Consider the following 19,306-nt stretch of genomic DNA (forward strand, 5'->3'; position numbering starts at 1 on the left):
TGTGATACAATTAATGTTGGGAATTTCATCAATTCGAGTGCCGGGCACGGCTCTTACATATGCATAGGAGAATCGAACGTGGTGCGGATTTCGCCCGCGAAGAAAGTCTACGACAAATATTATTCAAGCAGCTTGGGCTCTAATCAGCCCCTAGGCCTAGGGATTCCGTTCTACGGATTTCCTATTCGTACACGTGGATTGGTAACCGCGATACCGTGTTTCGCATCCAGCTGTTTCGAGTGACCAGCAATGGAATATTTTCTCCCTCGTTACAATTCGATAAAATTCGAACGAGATAATTATTTTTGGAATTAATAAGGGAGAATTAATGCAATTCTTTACAATTGGCGATAATTTTTCCAAGAACGAATAAGTATATAACGTCTCGTTCATATTTGGGAGACGATCATCGAAAATTTTATTTTCTTATCTTTCTTCGCGGAAAGATATCTTTAACGAATTGATCGTAAACATTGTAAACGAATTATAAAAAATTTTGGATACGAACGAATAACAAATCGAAGAAGAAGAAAAAGAAGAAGGAGAAGAAGAAAAGATTTCGAAAGAATCCTGTTCGCGAACGGGTTGAACCGTTCGTAAAACCGATTCAACTAACCCAGTGATGGGGCCGCAGAATTCCCCAAGCAACGTTCCTTGAAGCATTAATCTGCCGGAGGTTATATAATCGACCCGTAGTATTGCACTGTCGCCGGGGCTATATTCGACAATTATCGTTTTCACCAAAACATCGGCATATTCCCCGGCCGAAATCACGATCAAGGTCTACCCTCATCGTTATTACGCAAAAATGATAACGACGCGTTATTCAATTAGATTATTTTCATGGGACGCGTAGTAATTTCATTGCGTGCGACGGGCAAAGCGGGTGGAAAGCCGGCCGGGAGGGGGTGGTGGACGGGCACGAGGGGGGGTGTCGGTGGAGGTGGTTTCGAGTGAATTGGCGAGCCGGACGCCGGAGGCGGGGCGATGTAGGCGCCACATCATTGCTGGACGTTAATCGCTGATATCGTTGGCCGAATTAAGTGGTATATCGAGAGCTTTTAGAATTAATCGTAAACCGACCGCGGCCCGAAAACAGATCGTCCGTATCACGAGGGCTCGTTTTCATCATCATCGACGGGGAGAAATTGAGAGCCACTGGGTGTACCGGTGGCTCGCGTGCACGGATCCATATAAATTCTAATTCCGCAATCAGCGGTATCCAAGATAGTTCTAGGCCGATCCTAGCCACGGCTAATTCCAACCACTACCACTATCTAACAGCGAGCCCCATACCACCTTCCTCCACCTTCTTATATTTGCCCGACAGTTTATAATAGCCATAATCAACGGTTATACCAATCCCACGATAATAATTACCGGGGTGGGCCGAGTGGCTCAAAGTTTGAACCCGCGTGTGTGAACTACCGTGTCTCGTGCGGCTAATTCGCCGGCACACGCGTCGTCGCCCTGCCCCGTTTCTAACTTCTTCGGTGATTAAATTTCATTTCGAACGGTCGACACGACGAGGCAAAGAAGAAGGCACGAGGGGTGCCGCGTGGACAAGGGACAGAGATTTCCACACGGTCGTAACGCGGGGTAAAACCACCGAGGTGCTGCCTCTAATAACTTCTCCAACTATCGATTCTACGCCACCTACGTCGCCTCCGCCGGATCTCTTACTTTCGTTTTATCGTTTATCGTTATTACGCGCAAAGAAACGAATCTTTATCTCTCGAAGAGAGAGAAATATTCCATATCCATTTATCGACACGAGAACACGTCCGATCCGAAATTTATCGATCGAAAAAATATTTGTCCGTAAGATGGAGACGCACGGAATAGGAAGAGGGAGAGACGCGTTATCCCGTGTGGCGGAAAGGAGGCGCGGACCTTGAATTATCGAAAATAGGATGGATCGATTCGAGTCGAAGCCAGCCAAGTTTACTAGACACTTGGTGGGGGACGAAGGGAGCAATTTTCACCCCCTCTCTGGCCCCCCGCCGGTCTCCTAGAATAATCGATCGTATAATTATCGTGATGTACCTGCTAATGCCGCGAAAATCAGCCCCTCGCAACGTCCGCCGTGCCGTGCAGACGGCGGGTTAAGCGTCGGTAGTAGGAGCACATGGTAATTATATCACCGACTAATGGATATAGTTAATTGCTAATTATGAGGCCTGCCGAATGATCGATAGTACCGTGAGGCATCGCGGCCCCTCTCCTTTCCTGATCGTTGGTTGGAAACGACAGGGGAGGGCAGGGGGATTACCAAGAGTGTCATTCTGCCCTACGCCCCGCTACCCTAAGCCGACCCTGTTCGTTCTCGCTCTGTAAATTAGGCTACCGTCCGCCCCATGATCAATAATTCCAATTGATAAACGATCTCTGACGGTCGTCCGCAATTCCTAAGGCACCTCGGGCTACGTCGCGTCGAATTCGCGCCTCGATTTTCCTTCGACTCGATCCACGTTTCATCGTTGGAGGGGAGAGAAAGGGGGTGAGATCTGGACGAAAGGGACATAGAATCGTAAAAGTAAATCCGACGAAATAAAAGGAAATTCTCGTTCTTTTTTATCTCGTTCGACGACTATTCGTATATCGCTTATTGGAAGGATTTGTAGAAACTATCTAAAAAAATCCTATCCAACCGAGTTAGAGGAAAAATTCTAAATTCTGTCAAATAAATGAAATATTCGTAATGGAGAGCAGGTCGGGATATTTTTCAGAGAAGTTGGAACGTTCTCGAAGGAATTAAATCGAAGAAATTAAAAATGATAGGCTAAAGGCACAAAGGATTCTCCTTTGTTCCCGATCGTGCTTGTACACGCGCGCGAAAAGCGAGTTGCCGTCAATTAGGTGAAAACAAGTCAAAGGGTGGAATAATATTAGCCTTCTCATCCAAGGGAAGGGATTTTATTAGATCGCGTCGAGACAAAGTGTTTCGGTTCGGCAAAAGCGAGCGGCGCGATTCCTCGCGCGCGCCTCTTTCACGTCGAAATCCGACGCGTGCGAGGGGGGTAGGATGGGAGGGGGGACGAGTGACAAAACTGCCACGGGGCGTTCAAGGTGTCGGGGTGGCGAGAGGTGTCTGGATCGAGGCGCGTTGAAAACTCGCTTGCCAAAAATCAAAGACATGGAAATTAACGCGGCGCGTCTAGGCGCGACTACGAGATTAGCTTAATGCGATTCAACGTCGTCGTGCCCAAGGACGCCACAGTCGACGATAATTATGACACGAACGGCCGTATACGCGATTTGCGCGCATCTTGCGATGAATATCTTAATTACTCTCTTAAGTTTTTTTCGCGAAATTTATTCTATTTCTGTAATTAATTCTTTCTGCATTCTTCATTGTATGCACGAGGAAAATGATTTCTATGCTCGTATCCGAAGTTTTATAGAATCCATTCTATTTTTATAATTAATTCTTTATCATTCTTTTCTTCTTCTTCTTCTTCTTCCTCCTTCTCTTCTTCTTATTATCCGCGCGCTTGATTTATTACGCGTTTGAAAAATTGCCACCGCCAGAAGAAATATTATTCGTGATTATTAACTCTCGATATCGGATAAAGTTAACAGATCCCGTACATTATTCGAGATTATGTTTTGATTAACCTCTTCGAAAACTCAGGTATAAATAATCCGTCCACACAATTCCGCGTGAAACGTGATACGCGGAATTGAAAACATCTGCGACATTATCTCGAATTCCCTCGATTCATCTTATCGTCATGCATCTCCCTATCAATTATTAATCTCGAGTCTCGCGGGGCGATCCGAACCGATCTCGTTCCATCATCTTGATATTAATTAAAACAACAACGCGAATATTCCTCCATCTGTTCGAATATCCAACCTCGTCCAATTATACCCGGTTGTCGTGTCGCAAGAAATTAACCGAACAAGGATAAACCAATCTCGCGTGGATTGAACGAGGAGAGAAGGAGGCAATTGTCCGAGTCTTTTTTCTCCTTTTTCCTTTTTTTCTCTCTCTCTCTTCCTCTTCTTATACGAGGCAACGTTTGATTTATAAGTCGGCGCGTTGGTTGGAAGGCAACGGGAGTACGTCGTAATTCGTATAAGGAATAACATTATTCCGAGGAGGCTTATTATACACGGCGACCGATTTCCGCGCAGTCCTTGAGTTACACAATCCGGAGCCAAGTAAGATCATTAGCAGATGCCTCGGTGTTAATGAGCGTAATTCTAGATGTTCCAACGATACTGCCGGCGCTCCTCCTCGCGGTTCTAAGACGATTATTCTAGCTTCGTTGCCCAGACACATCCTCAGATATAGCGGCCATAAGTAGGTACTGGTCAATATAGTTCGCGAGGAAAAAGGTTAATCGGTACCGAGGTTTCTCCATTATCATCGTCAAGGCTGTGAAACGTGACTATCAATGTCGAATCAATTTTCATTCGGTCTTCGCGACGAGAAAGAAAGAGAGAAGAGAAGAGAAAAGAGCGAGCGAGTGAGAGAGAGAGAGAGAGAGAGGACGAATATTAATTCGCCTCGGCATTTTTCATCGTAACACATTCGAATCGTAATAACGTCCCTCCTATTTTCTCCACGAACGATTCTTATCGGGGAATTGACGTTCAAAATTGCATTTGCTTCGTATTTATTACAGACACACACTTGCGTGCACGCGTGTATACGTGCATAAGATAATCCGGTTGTCCTTAGGGAATCCATTTATTTGTTTTAAGTGTTTCGTATGGTTAAAGGGTATCGATTAATTAATGTCTTCGCCTTTCGTTGTAATTGATTTCACGCGTGCACACGTTTGGTTATAATTCACTGTAGACGTTCGTGCAGGAAATTATGATGAAAATCTCTCCGAGTTTGCGTCTATTTGTGTATGCGTTGGAAAACGATTATCTTCAATTTTATTTATTACTTGATACGTCGAGGATGGATGAGTTGCATCGGTCAGATGTTTCTAGAGACAGGGTATAAAAAGTTGGAGGATATTCTGGGATAATTAGTTTTCTATATATAGCGGCGGTTATGGAACATCACTTTTTCTTTACTTGAAACAATAACGCTCTATCTACCGTTCAACGACAATTTTTCTTAAAATTGTTCGAAACGTCTGTATGTATATATATATCTTTCTCTTCCTCTCGATAGATCAATAGAGAATGATCCAAGGAACAAATTTCGGATAGCATACACAAACGAAATCATCATCGTGGAATTCTACGTATGGGGAAAAAAGCCAATTCCAAACACATTCGATAGATATTCGTCAATCAGGATTCAGAACACCGAAAAGCGAATGCGATCAAAATCCCGAGAGGATTTCGTGGAAACTTTCAAACATAAGAATTCTCGGCATCCAGATATTATTTTTCCACCAGAGGATAAAAAGCGAATTGAAACCTCGAGTTCCACGTACGAATTCCACAGATCTTAAAGAACCCGCGCGCGCACGCGCGCATGCGCGCTCCTCGAGCTCCCTTCGAGTTAACTTGAACTTGCGGTTCAACGAATGAAGACGCCATTATTAAAGGAAATGTCAAGTGTCGGAACATTCTGTGCGGATTAACGCACTCCCATGCATCTCCATTGCGCCCGATTGGCGGCGTTCCTCGTCATCGCGACTCATCGCCCGACGAGATTGACCGGATTTACCAGGGTAATAATAATTTATTCCTCCCTCCCTCCACCGTCCCTCCCTCCCCTTCTCTCTCCTTCCCCTCCCCACTCTTCACTCGTACAAACGACAAGTGGATCTCTTAACATGCGTTGAACGACTCGCTGATGACTTCTGGGAAGAGCAACTCCACGCCGGTCGACTTGGACGGTTACCGAGGAAAACGTCAGCACATAATTACTGGTACAAACGTGATGGCCGACCGAGGCAACAATACCAATACCCTCTGCCCGACACCGTCGTTCATCCCTTCCCCGTAATTCGAGCCTACAGCCTCGTCGACACTCTATACCTTCCCCAACACAGGGTGAATTCGCGGACAATACCGATTTCCAATCTCTCGTGTGTAATCGGTTTCGAACAAAATTTTTCTCCGTTCAGATGAATTCTCCTCTTTCTTTTTTTGGAGCGATGTTTGTTGTTGAAAGGAGGTTGGAGATTCGGCAGTCGGTTTAGTCGAACGAGATGATGTACATTTTGTTTCATTTGTCCTCTTTTCTGCGGATTATATCGAAATTGGGCGATATTTTACGTGGCTCGTTCCCTGTTTTTCTTCTTTTTATTTTTTTTTATTATTGTTCGTTTCAATTTCTTTTTCCCTACGTCTCCTTTGATCCAATTTTCCAAATTGCTGCTGCGACGCAACATGTAGGATTTCTCCACCTCAACACCAACTCCTCCCTAATTAAACGACCGTCGAAACTATCGCAAAATTCTAATCGACCGCGAGCAATAAACCACGCAACGCGAGTGAAGGTATATATATATATATCGTGGCGCTAAGGAGATAACGAGAAACGAAAGAAGAGGGGAATGGAGATGGAAAAGAAACGGGGGAGGAAAAAAAAGAAAATGCAGAATCGAAAAGAGAGAGAGAGGGGGGGAGAGAGTCGACACTTCGGTGCAGGACCGACGACGCGGCCACGGTCGGTTTAATTAAGTTGCGCGAGGCTGGCAGAAGTTTCGTCGGGTTTGTTTCGAGGCGGTAGAGATGGCAGTGTACAGCGACACAAATAAATTTTCCCGGAATGGCATTGTCTTTGAGGTCGACACATTTGCGGAATAATACTCGATAACTCGGGGGCCGAGGAGAAGTTATATTAGGACGGCTTAATTAACCCCCTACCAAAACCCCTCTTCGCCCCACCAATTCTATCACCCCCACATCCCGCGACCACCCATTCCGCGCCGCTTCTCTTTCCCTCCTTCGCCCTCTTCGACGGCCCTCTCCCCGTTCACCTCCCGTGAACCGCGTAACCGCTTCGTTCCTCTCTCTTCTTCGAACCCTTCGACCAGGCCAACGTGTATATATATATATATATATAGATATAGATACGCGCCCGCTTCCACTCATTATGGATTCCTTATTACTCGGGATAGATTAACGGATTAAATCTTAACCGACGACAGACTGGGCGGAGTAAGACTTGGACGCCTTTTCTCTACCGGGTCCCCTCTATATTCGTCGCCCGGTTTTCTACGACTAGAAAACGGATCGATAAACGCCTCGTAAAGAATCTCATTATCCCTCGACGTCGACAGCCATTTTGACCCTGATTATACGCCATCTCTTAACCAACAGTCGCTTAATACCGCTTCATTCTCTTTTTTTCGCCCTCCCCTCTCTTCCTTTTTTCTCCTCGCGCTAGATTGAATCGCATGTTGGTTACTTTATATCGTTTAATCGTCCCGCGCTATGAAACATTGGATCGGAGAAGGAAGAGGAGGAGGGGAATAGAAGGTTTTTTCCTCTCTTTTTTCCTCTCTCCCTCTTCTACGATCCTCTTAACGCGACGTACCGTTAACGCGCGACGAACGGAATCGCGTTTCACCGGCGATGGTTTATCGCGAATGGTATGCGAATCACGCGGACAGGCGATTTCGCGAAGAAAATCGAACGGTACAGAGTGTCGTGCCGGTTAGATCGTGGACAGAGAGGGAGAGAAAATGAGAAAAGTGGCGTTAAATTTGATTAATACCTCGAAGGAAGATGATGATGAGTCTCGAGAGGAGAGAATTTAATGATTCGCGATTCGTTCCGTTCCTCGGATTTTTTCCCAAGGATGCTTCCTGGAAATTCGATTAGCCGTTTGGAATGTGACCGATGTTTTAAGTACCTTAAGAGATGACAACTTTTTGAACAGCATGTTTTTTCATACACCAAATTATTCACCATACGAAGAATATTAAACTTTCATTCACTTTATTCCTCCTGTCTTTTTTCGTTCTTTCTCTCTTTCTTTTGCGTTTTTCGTGAAATTCGAAATTATCCGCTCCTCGTTCTAGAATTTCAGAAAGGAAGAGGAAGGAAAAAAAAGAAGAAAAGAAGGAGGATTTTAGAGGAGGAAAGACGCACTATCGGGGGCAAGGTTCCACGAATTAACACGTCCCGATGAAAATGGAGGCGTTCGATCGAACGTAACAGTTCCACGGGATCGTGGCAGTCCCTCCGTTGACCTCGTAAAGTCGGATCGGTAATACGGAACACTATTTATTCCCGAAGTTTCGAAGGCTCGGGCGAGCCGAAAGCAGCTCACTTCGAGGTAATTACGAGGATTCGCCGTCTTTCTCGGCGGCGGCGGCGCGCCGCCTCGACCCATCTCGCTTTCTTCCCCCGCGCAAAGTATACAACCGTCTCGCTCCCGCCCGCCGATTCTATCGGGCATAATTACCTTTCGCTGTCCCTCTCGGATAATCATTGTAACACCTAAGCACCCTACCTAACCTACCGGAGCCTAGCCAGCGTTTCCACCGTTATTCGCCATCGATCGGCCGCCCCCTCACGACGATTTCCGTGCTACGACGTGGTCATTGCCGCCGTACCGAGTAGATCGTTTCGCTAACGATTACAGTGTCACTCGGCCAATCTAGGATTATCGCTATTTCGAAACCTGCATGCATGCGAGCAGCCGCTCGGCTATCGATATTGCGCGCCGTGATTGCGGGGATACAACCGATATCTCCCGATTCCCGCCTCCTTTCGATCCAATTCTAACTCTTCTAAGGATCTTTCGTTCGACACGCGGAGGGTGTGTTCGAGGTGTGTTGGTATGGGATGCTCCTAGAAATAGAGGTAATCGTCGCAATTAGTCCAAATATTTGTTTGAGATGTGGATTAAATTTTCTTCTTCCTTTTTGTTTTTTCCGAGAAACTTTCGAAATTCTAGAAATCTACCAGAACTAGTGACGATCGTCCTTCGATCTTGCAATGGCGAGCGATGCAACGACACAGAGATTAAAATTAGAAATTAATTTTCTTTATTTAGATTGTTGAAACTGAAATCTCGATTCCACTTTTTAAATCTCCCATCTACGAGTACAACGAGACATATCGACCGGATCATTAACGACGGAAGTCGCCCCGAACAATTTCCATCCAAGCAAACATCTACCTCCAGTTCATAAGTACCACGATTCGCACAATGCTATTACCTATCCTTGCGCAACCACACTTGCATAACGCTTGGCCATTCCCCGCTGAACAAAAGAAATTAAACGTGCCTTCGCAAAGACGCCCGACAACGATTAAATCCGCCTTCCACGCTCGCCGGGAACACGCTTTCCCCCACGATCGATCGCGATCGCGACCACCTCGACCCAGTAAAACGGGCGAAACGGCCACCAACGTTTACACGCGCCTCGATCCATGACTTTTCGCCGCCACGAATCGATTTCGAGCTTTGCTTTTATCGATCCCTGTATATTCAATGAGGGGATACGCGGCAACACGCGCGACGCGTTAAATCATTGAAATTTATGCAGAACTGGGGGAGGAGGAGGAGGAGGGAGGGAAGGGGACCCACTACGCGCAGTATCTTTCACTTTTCATTACGGGATCATTTGTCATGCGTCCGTAGATCCCTTATCACTGGCCGATCATAAACAACCGTGGCATAAATTTCAACTTTCGCGCATAACCTGACGGCGAACCATCGACCGGCCGGCAACCGAGAAATTTATTACTTTAAAATCCACCGATCGAGATGCGCGCGAGATGCGTGTTCCGACTTCTGTATCTCTCCTCCAAGTTTCTCTCTTCTCTTTCCTCGCTTGTGTCTTCGACTACCGGAGTGAATCGTGTGGAGGATTGTCTCTGACGGGAGACGAGAATCGCGGCTTGTTTCAATGGATTTGAGAATATTTGGTATGAGTTGACGTAACCCGAGGTCACATGAAAAGTTGGACGTTACCGATTTCTTAGAAGATTTACGAGGAGTTTACTTTTATGGGAGTTTCCTCGTTCGAGATTCTTCCGAGGATTGTCGTTTGGAGACTGGATCGACGCGGTTGGATAAAGAAATATCCAATATTCCAGGAAAGGAATTAAAGAATTGTGTTTCAGAATTTTACCCGAGATTGTGCAAGTACGCCTTCTTATTACGTAAAGTTTCGTACGAGTTGATTGAAATATCGTTTTCGAGTTATTTTTATTTCGATTTACAAAGTATGCGAAATACGTAATTACAATTTGTAAAGGTTCATAAATTTTTTCAACGATCTTGTAAAGCTACGTGTAAAACGACGTAATGAGTTTTATATTCGTAGATCGTTCGATAAGGAGTCATGCGAACAATGAGAATAGGAACAAACTATAAAAATGATTAAGTGGACTGAGTTTCGAGATTACAGATGCGCGGAAAGATCCTAATTAACAGCGAAATAATAAAACGCAGAAAAATTCTATCTTTTCAAAAATAATTATTTAAACAATACAACCAAAAATCCTAAGAAAAATTCGAGATCCACGAAATCCACTTATCCTAACAACCAAACCTGTCGAAAATCAGAATAACACGAGTGTAAAATTTCTACAAGTAAAACGTCTTATATACGAATCTCAAAATCTTTCTCCAAACGTTTCCTCCAAATTTTACTCACAATTTCAATTAAACAAATTCTGAACAATCCTCAGAACCCCTCGAAAAATATTTCCACCGTTCTCGATCGGCGAATAAAAAATGCCCAAATTTCCTTTCTCCTGTCACTCGATCCCCATTCGACGATCCTCGCCCACGAAACTCCGTAACGCATAGACATAGACACCGCGGCGGAGGTGAAGGAGGGAGGTGTGGGTTTCACAAAAGGATTTAATGCCCTGTAGACGAATCAGCGTCCTGCGTTCGTTCACCCTGCGCGCCGCATAATTATGTGTCTATGCTTTATGGCAACGATGTAACGAACGCGCGCGGGTGCGCTTTCAGACGCTGTAAATTAAAGTTGAGAAAGTGCGCGGTACGCGAGCAGTCATCGCGAGCGGGAGAGGGAGGGAGAGAGGGAGCGAGCGAGCGAGAGAGCGAGCGCGCGTTAATTAAAGCTCATTGTAATAAAGAGCACTTTTTATTCACTTTGCCTCGTTCAGCCAGAGCCAGGCCGGGTTCGGGTTCTCCTCGTAGCGGCGCGGGATATTTTTATGTTTAATTATATTAGGTTTTACGAGGTCGGCACACCGACCGTCTTGGCCGACGTAAAACGTCCCCGGGCCCGAACAGTTTTCAACTTTAATTGTCGACCACCAGTCCCGGTGGTTTATCCGGCTATAAACACCGGCCCGGCGACACTTCCCTCCTTCGATGAGAATACGCCGCGGCGACGATCCTCGCTTCGTCTTCATTATCCACCCTGCTGGACGAATTAATTACGATTTTGTTTCGAGACACGTCCGCCTATCCCTCCCCTACGTTCTTGCAATTTATCGCGCTGCACGCTGGTAATTGATATTTGATTGCCGGGGATCGATTAAATCCTCGGCTGGATCCTTTGGGGGATTTTCTTGGAATTGGAATTTAGCGAGCTATAATATGCCGTGCTTCTTTCTCTTTCTTTTTTTTTTTTTTTCTTTTTTGATTTATTTCCTCGCAACATTTTCGTCCTTCCATTCTTCTTCTATCTATTTCGAAGAGTTTGAGAAAACGATTGGAGAAGCATTCTTAGCGCCACGCTCATCGGACACGTTAAACTGTATAATTCTTACGACAAATTACGCACACTCTTACGAGAATTATTGTAAGAAATTATTGTCTAAACAATTTGAATCGTTGCTCGCTAAGAAGTCGTAAACTAGACAAACCGTCATCGTTAGATTCTAATTGCAAGGAATATCATTAATTCTGAATACGAGAAAAAAGAAAAGAAAAGAAAAGAAAAAAACTAACGCTTTCTCTTTCGCGAACGTAAACGATACGATACTGAACAAATGCATCCATCAACCGTTTAAGATGCATTTTCTCCAGAGATTTCCAACAGAGGAAAATCGTAAGAGGTCTCCGAAAGAAGTTCCTGAATCGTTACAAAGAAGGCATAGTGATGATTACCAAGAATGCACATGTATCATTTACAAGCGCATTAAACGGCAATGGCGCGACCGCAAGTTACGTAAGTGTCAAGTTAAATATAGCTAAAACTCCCGTTCTACCTTATTAACCCCAACTAACGAGAAGCATCGTGATCTCTTTGAACGCGTACGTACACGCGTTCCATCCTCGAGAGTCGGGCAAATTTTCGAGCAAATTTTCCTTTTCGCTACACGTGAAACCATCCCTCTATTTCGATATATTCTTATTCGGGGGGAAGGAGCGGGAGGGGGAGGGGGGACGGAATCCGACGATTAAAATTGATATTCGTCCGAACGATCAAATTTTCCTATTCCTTCGCATAGAACGATTCCTTTATTTTCGGTATTGTTACTTAGGGGAAATGGGATCTGATGATTAAAATCGATCCTCGTCCGAACGATCGGTCAACCAATCGGTCCAATATTCGTTTTTAGCCGCGAGACGAAATAATATTCGAATTTTTTTTCTTTCTCCCTCTCCCCCTTCCCCCTCCCCCCCCATCGAAAAAGGATAACTCATGTTGATATCAAGATTCGAACGGTTTCAGGATATGGCCGCGATGTAAGCTGTGGATCTCTCTTCCATCTCCCTCCGCCCTCTCCCTCCCTCGGCAACGGTCCTCTCTCTCTCTCACTCGCTCCTGGCACCGAGAGATATCAATTAGCACTACGTCCTGGGGAATTAATCTCGGGAATTAATATCGCGACGTTGCCAATTAATTTTCGTTAATTTCGAATCAGCAGTTTCCAGAGCAGTGCCAGTGCGGCCCCCTAACACAAATCCCTATCGCCTATGGTCGTACCTCTCCGTGCTTCCAAACTTGGGCAACAGACAGAGACACGGGCAGGAACTAAGACGAGAGGGGAAGAGACAAAGAGACACGTGCGAGGAGACAGACGAATTGGAGCGAGAGAGATGGATACGTATATATATATGTATATATTTATAGAGAGAAAGAGAAAGAGAGTGAGGGGAGAGAGAGAGAAGTGGAAGGAACGAAGGTTCCACAACTGCGACGCTGTGTAGACACTTCCATGAAAGTTTCGAGCGAACAAGCGGTTGCCTCGTTGCCCGTTTCTTGCACGCCCAATCGGAAGAGTATTGCGTGCGACGTTTATCGAAACCCGCCATTTAATTATGACCGTGCGTTGCCACTGGCGTCGAAAGTGATCGTTGCACTCTCAAAAATCGCGCCCAGATGCACTGTCCTTCTCAACTCCCCGACTCGGTTACGTTCGGTTATCTTCGGCCGTTCTCGGTTGCTCCACTGACCGTAACTTTTCCACCCTATTCGCAGGCACAAATACGTATACACTTTTGAATAATAATGTAAATAAATGATGGACGGAAAAGAGAGATTTGTTTTGAAATCATCGAGTGTTCATCGAGCTCGTGGAAAAAATATGTGCGAGATTATCTGTGTTTACACGTGTGAAATTTCTCGGAAACGAACGAGGAAATTTATTTCTTGGAATTTCTATTCCTTCTTTTCTTCGCCGTCCATGAGAGGAAAACAAAAATATTAACGAAATAAAGATATTACGAAGTTTAAATTGTTCCGAGTATTTGTTGAGAGAAAGAGAGAGAGAGAGAGATTCTTCTATACTAAGGATTTCAATACGCGATGAATATATTATCTATTTACGCGATATTTCCTCTTTTTAATAAAGAGGAAATTATTATAATTACATATGTACACACACCTCTAGAATTATAAATAGAGTTTGGATGTTTATGCGATTTATAAGAAATTTAAATATAAAAATTACGTAGAATTACGTAGAAATATTGTAACTTTTAGAAGAATAACTTTTTAAATAAATCTTTATTTACGTTGTATATTTCTTGATCCATATTTAAAACCGTATAAATTTACATCAGTAAAATTGCAACAAACATCCATTCTCTAATTCTCGTTAAACATTACATTAATCTATATCGAACTAACAAAATATAATGGATATTAAACTATCGTAATGAAATAGCTAAAATGATTGTAATTCGTCCCCAGGAGTAAAGACAACGAAGTAAATCGAACGTAACGCATAAATGACAATGTTCGCAGTGTAAAATATCTCTTCTTATAAAAAAAAAATTGATAATTCTTTTCCTAAATGGTTATAAATTATATAAAATTAAATAGTACGAACCTATCTCGATTGACACAGCATGTTAGATAGCGAAGAAGCCTTTGGTCATCGTCCATTCGTAGATTCCGAAGATAATATGTCGTAATTTCCGAAAAGAAGACAAACACGCACATCACTCCTCACCGCACAAAATTTCGAAGCAGACTGCCGTCTTTGTTTACGATTTGGGACGGGCTTTGCCGACGACGCGCGAAGATCGTACGAGACACGAGAGCGCGAGAATCGAAGGGCGTGAAATAATAATTCGATAATAAATTTCAATTTACTTTACAACCGCGTAATTATTTTATTTAATTAATTATTTATTTAATTCTTTTTATGAAAATATCCTTTATATAGAAAATTCTTCTTTTCTTTTTTTAATACTAATTTTTATTATACCGTTTATATAATTCTTTGAATTGTGTATAAATTATTCATCGTATAAATAATAATGTAAATTTTATTTAACTAATAATTCATTATTATGCATAAAAAATAATGTATAAATATACATTTCTGTACTATTTTTATTTAATATATATATATATATTAAAAGTTTTATTAGATTTATATTTAATTTAGAAAGTTATTGTATGTATATAAATAAATATAATAAATATTAATGAATATTGTTATAATGAATAATAATAAAATGTAAAATATAATTGAATATTACTAAATATTTATTGTACTGAATTGTATTAAATTTATTTAAAAGAAAAAAAAAAGATAATCTTATACGAAAAAGAATTTTCGCATCCATTATAAAAAGATCTTAAAGTTGATAAAATTTTTAATTAATCTCGCCGTATGCGCATATTAATTCGTTTAATAAATAAACATTATAACAAACAAATTATACATATTTTTATAGATTTTAAACAATTTTCACATAAGAAGATTACAAATCAATCGGTAAGAAAAAAAATTACAATTATCTACAACCATTTATAGATCAACTGTGTATCGACTATCAAAAATCAACCCATCGCTCCCAAATAACTTAGATAAACCGTTCTTATCCGATCGAACCGTTCGAGGAAACTAATACGCGTTAAACGTCGATCATTTCCACGGCCAAGAGTGGAAAATCGCTCCACGATAAAGCGGAGGAAAAATATTTGCATAAAGATCACTGTGATGTGGAAGGAGCGAGAAGGAGAAGATAGGAACGGGTGTCCTTCGGTGGCCCGTGAAATTTCCGCTAGGTGGTTCGGAAACGGGCGGAGAATTGCGTGTTTCTTGCGTCTCTGGTGGCCAGGGTGGCTGCCGGGGTGGCCACACGGCGACGGTTTCGTTTGCGTTTATCAAAACACACATTTAATTATTCCGCGCATCGCCGTGGGCGCCGAAAGTGGATACGCGGCTGCTCGCTTATTCCGCGCTTAATTCACACCTGGAACCGTGACGGAGCGACTAGAGCCGCTTAAATTAAAGCGACGGATAATAAAAGCGTTAGCTCGTCGGAGCTCCGGGTTCAGCGAATCCCCTCCTCCTTTTTTTCATCCCGCCCCACCCACGTACATCTTTTTTCCACCTTTTTTCCTCCCTCCCCCAACTGTTCTTTTTCTTGTCTCTTTTCCGCTCGTTCTTTCCTTTTTTTGACCATTCTTCTTTTTTTTCTCCCTCTCGCTTCTTTTTTATTTTTTTATTTTTCTTCATTTTTTACACCCGTTTTCTCTTTCTCTCTGTCTCCCTTTCTCTCTTTCACTCTCTCGTTTCCGCCACCACGTACGGGGGCAAGTTGCGCGTCGTTGCAACTTGCCTTTTGTTTTCCCCGCGCCCTTGCCGAGGTTTTAAAACACAGGAATGCGACCGCGTGCAACCGAGTTCAGGGGTGGCCCGTGGTCGACGAGAGAACTGTGCCATTTTATCGCGCCACCTCCCCATCTCGCGGTACGTTAATTGGGAAAGTAGGGAAAATAGTTGGGGAACTGAGTCACGCTCGATTCGACGGAATAATGCACACCGTTTCTGCGCTCTCTCGATGGAAACAATGAAGATCTCGAATTTTTGGCAGTATCGTTTTACCAGCGCCTCGATAGCGTGGAAAATTCTTTTCAATATCAAATGCGAAAGAACGATTCAGAAATCGGAGGGAGCGTCTGATCTCCTTCGAGATCGTGTCAGATATTTATTTTTAAACTCTTCTTTTCCATTCCTAAACGTCTTCAATTTCCAATAAATTATTACGTTCGAATAGAGAAAGAAATATATACTAAAAAAGAAACGGGGAAAAAAAGAAGAAGAAAGGCACGACAATTCGATAAGCGATACGAATAAAAGCATCTCGGTGGCGGTTTCCACTCGGAGGGGCGACGCGTGTGACGTTTGCGAATTGAAATATGCGGTGGGAATATGTGACCGTGGAGGAGATTACGCGGTGGTTACACCGAGTGAAACGCTTTAACACGCACACGCGTCTCGGGGCTCGCGCGAATTTACGCGTGCGCACGCTCCTCGCAGCCGGTTAATGAGACACATTCACAAAGTTTGCCCTACGCCGAGACGAGTCGATTGTACGCCGAGAATTAGCTTTTCAATTCAGCTCGGCCCGGCCCGAACTTACGACTCCAAAGTTCGGCTGAATTTAAATACGTCGTCTGGATAAGTCGCGCAACATGCTCACCACCATCGCCACCACCCTCCCCTCCATGCCGTGTCTCTTTCGAATTCTCGCCCCCTTTTCACCACTGTCGTTCGCTTATTTCGGGATGGATGGATGTATAATATCGTAAGAAAAATTGGGAATAAGAGGAGCAAGAATTATTACAGACGTATTTTAATGAGTGAGTGAGCAAGAAAGTTTTCGTAGTGACGGAAAATTGAAGGTTTAAATACGATTATTCGATTATAATATAAAAAGGGATGGAGGAGGGAGGCACTCGTGAATTATTTTCCTGCGATTAAGGGAATTTAATTATTTAAATATTCATGGATTAATGAAAATGATTATGACGTAACTAAGGTGTTTAAATATCGATGGATTTTTTTCCCCCTTCGAAACGAACGTTCGAGATGCTGAAATGCTCGTAAATTATTATTATCGTTATTTCTTTTTTCTTTCATTGGCTATTAAACTATTGACCGATCGCTCTTTCTACGATTAATCGAGCCGATCTTTACTTGCAATTATAGAAACTCGAACTTTTAAGAATTGAATAGCCATATCTTTCTCTCGGACGGTATCAAGTTACCATCGTATCGTTTCTCTTATTAATACCACTTCAATCACACTGCCTCGAACCATCGTGCACCATACATAATTTAATTCAACTTTCCACCATCAAAGTATAGATCAAAGGTAACTATTATATCTATCGTCTATTTTAGAGCGCGTCACTATACTTTCTCTCGACCGCTAACCGTATCGAATCATTTCCAATCTAGTCTCCTCGATCAACTACTCCTCGTTACGCACTATCCTATATATTTCATTCTTCCCGAAAAATGAAAAATTCAACGGCGACGACGAGATGCGCTTCGTTTGACACTTCTTTTTCTTTTTTTACTTTAACGAAAAAAAGAAGAAGAAGAAGAAGGAAGCCACGATTTTCAAAGTGTTGCCAACACGTCGAAACGCTTGTCGTACAATTATTCAGCCAGCATCCGGTCCACCGGCGGAAATTACGCGTATCCCTTAGCCGTGAATTCTAATTAACAAGCGAAAATGAGATCGAAAGAGAGGAGCGAGGCATCGTTGGATGGGCTTCGATTAGCCGGGGAGGGACTCTCTCGTTACTAAATTCAAAACAATAAGAGAGAATGAGAAAGAGAAGAAGGGAGAGAAAGGGAGAGGGGGAGAAAGAGAGAGATAAAAAGGGAGAAAGGAAGGGAAGAAACTGCTCGCCGTGAATTTCACCCGCGCCTGGTAATGGAACTTCTGCCGCTTTTATAAAACGGGCCGGGCTTTCTTAAATAATGAGATACATTTAATCAGAGGATTAATGAACGCCAAAGAAGTGGAATGAATTATGAATGATATTTATTCGTCGAGTACCGAAGCGACTTGGGAAAATGATAATGCGGATCTTCGTCACGATCGTAATAATAATAGCAACGGCAACACGGAAAGGGGGATGGCGGCGAAAAAGATGGAGAAAAAAGACGAGGAGAAAGGAGAGCGAGAGGGGGGAGGAAGGAAGAGGAAGGAGAAAAAAAACACACGGAGAGGAACGATAATAATAAAGGAAAGGGCATAAAGAAGGTGCAGAAACAATAAGAAACGTGTTGAGGAAAGTCTGAGCCAAGAGGGGGCACGGGGGGAGAGGATGGGGGTGAAGAGGGGGAAGAGAGGACGCGAAACTTCGTCTCTCGCCTCTATTTGCATAAAATCGTCGTAGTCGACGCCTTCGAAGATAATGAAATGAAACTAAACAAATAACGCGGATGCTAAACATTAATTACATTCGCCGTGGAAAGCCGTGGGAGAGGGTGAACGCGGCGAGAGGGTTTCGTGGAAATTAAGAGAGACGAGGGTAAGGGGTGTGCGAAAAGGGGTTGCGAGCGGGGACGGGAAAGGTAGGACGCGGAAACATGGCCGAAAACGTTCGAGAACCGAGGAGTTACACACACCATCTCGAGGTTCGGGGTGGCGAATTAAGAAATCGTTTAGGAAGTTTATATCGGGCACTCTGCCAGAAAGAAAGGGTTGAAAAGATACTGCTGCATTTTAAGCACCACGATTCTCCACCCTTCGTGTTCGACCCTACTCGCCTTCTCGTGATTTGCAACTTTCTTCATATATTCTGATCGATTAATCGAATTTACTTCCACTTGTCTACTAATTCGATTCTTTCTTCCGTGAAACTGAGCCACGTTTGCTCCAATACATTTTATCATCGTATATCGGATACGAAGGATGTATTTTCGAAATATTTTTTGAAATATAGGGCGGAGTTTTAAAATTTCTATTCACCAAATCCGAACGAATGCACGAGATAAAATTCCCCGATAATTCCCCCCGGAGGGACCATCAATTGAATTTCTTTAATTTATTCTAACCGTCTCGTTGAAACGTGAAACGTGTCGTAATTAATCAACAATCAAATCGAATTCGATGAAAAAAGATAATTACCGAAAGCAGGACAAGAAAAGAAGTAGCCCGTTCGTCTGAACAAAAAAAAAAAAGAAAATAAAACCTTCGAAACCGAAATACCATAGAAAGATGGTCCGATGG

The 19,306-nt window shown here is 43.2% G+C and overlaps 1 protein-coding gene across 9 annotated transcripts in view; it reads right to left on the reverse strand.

Annotated features, from left to right (window-relative positions):
- The window catches only part of LOC107997150 (POU domain, class 6, transcription factor 2), a 172,447-nt gene that overhangs the window by 61,697 nt on the left and 91,444 nt on the right, over positions 1–19,306 (reverse strand). Inside the window, exon 1 of one of the 9 annotated variants that reach the window (XM_062084182.1) lies at positions 14,146–14,284. The exons of the other annotated variants lie outside the window; for them this stretch is intronic. The gene's annotated coding sequence lies outside the window, so the exon portion shown is untranslated. Of the gene's footprint in view, positions 1–14,145; positions 14,285–19,306 lie in introns of those variants that run through there. 9 annotated transcript variants of the gene reach the window in all.

This window comes from Apis cerana, linkage group LG13 (assembly GCF_029169275.1).
Source record: "Apis cerana isolate GH-2021 linkage group LG13, AcerK_1.0, whole genome shotgun sequence".
NCBI classification, from domain to species: domain Eukaryota; kingdom Metazoa; phylum Arthropoda; class Insecta; order Hymenoptera; family Apidae; genus Apis; species Apis cerana.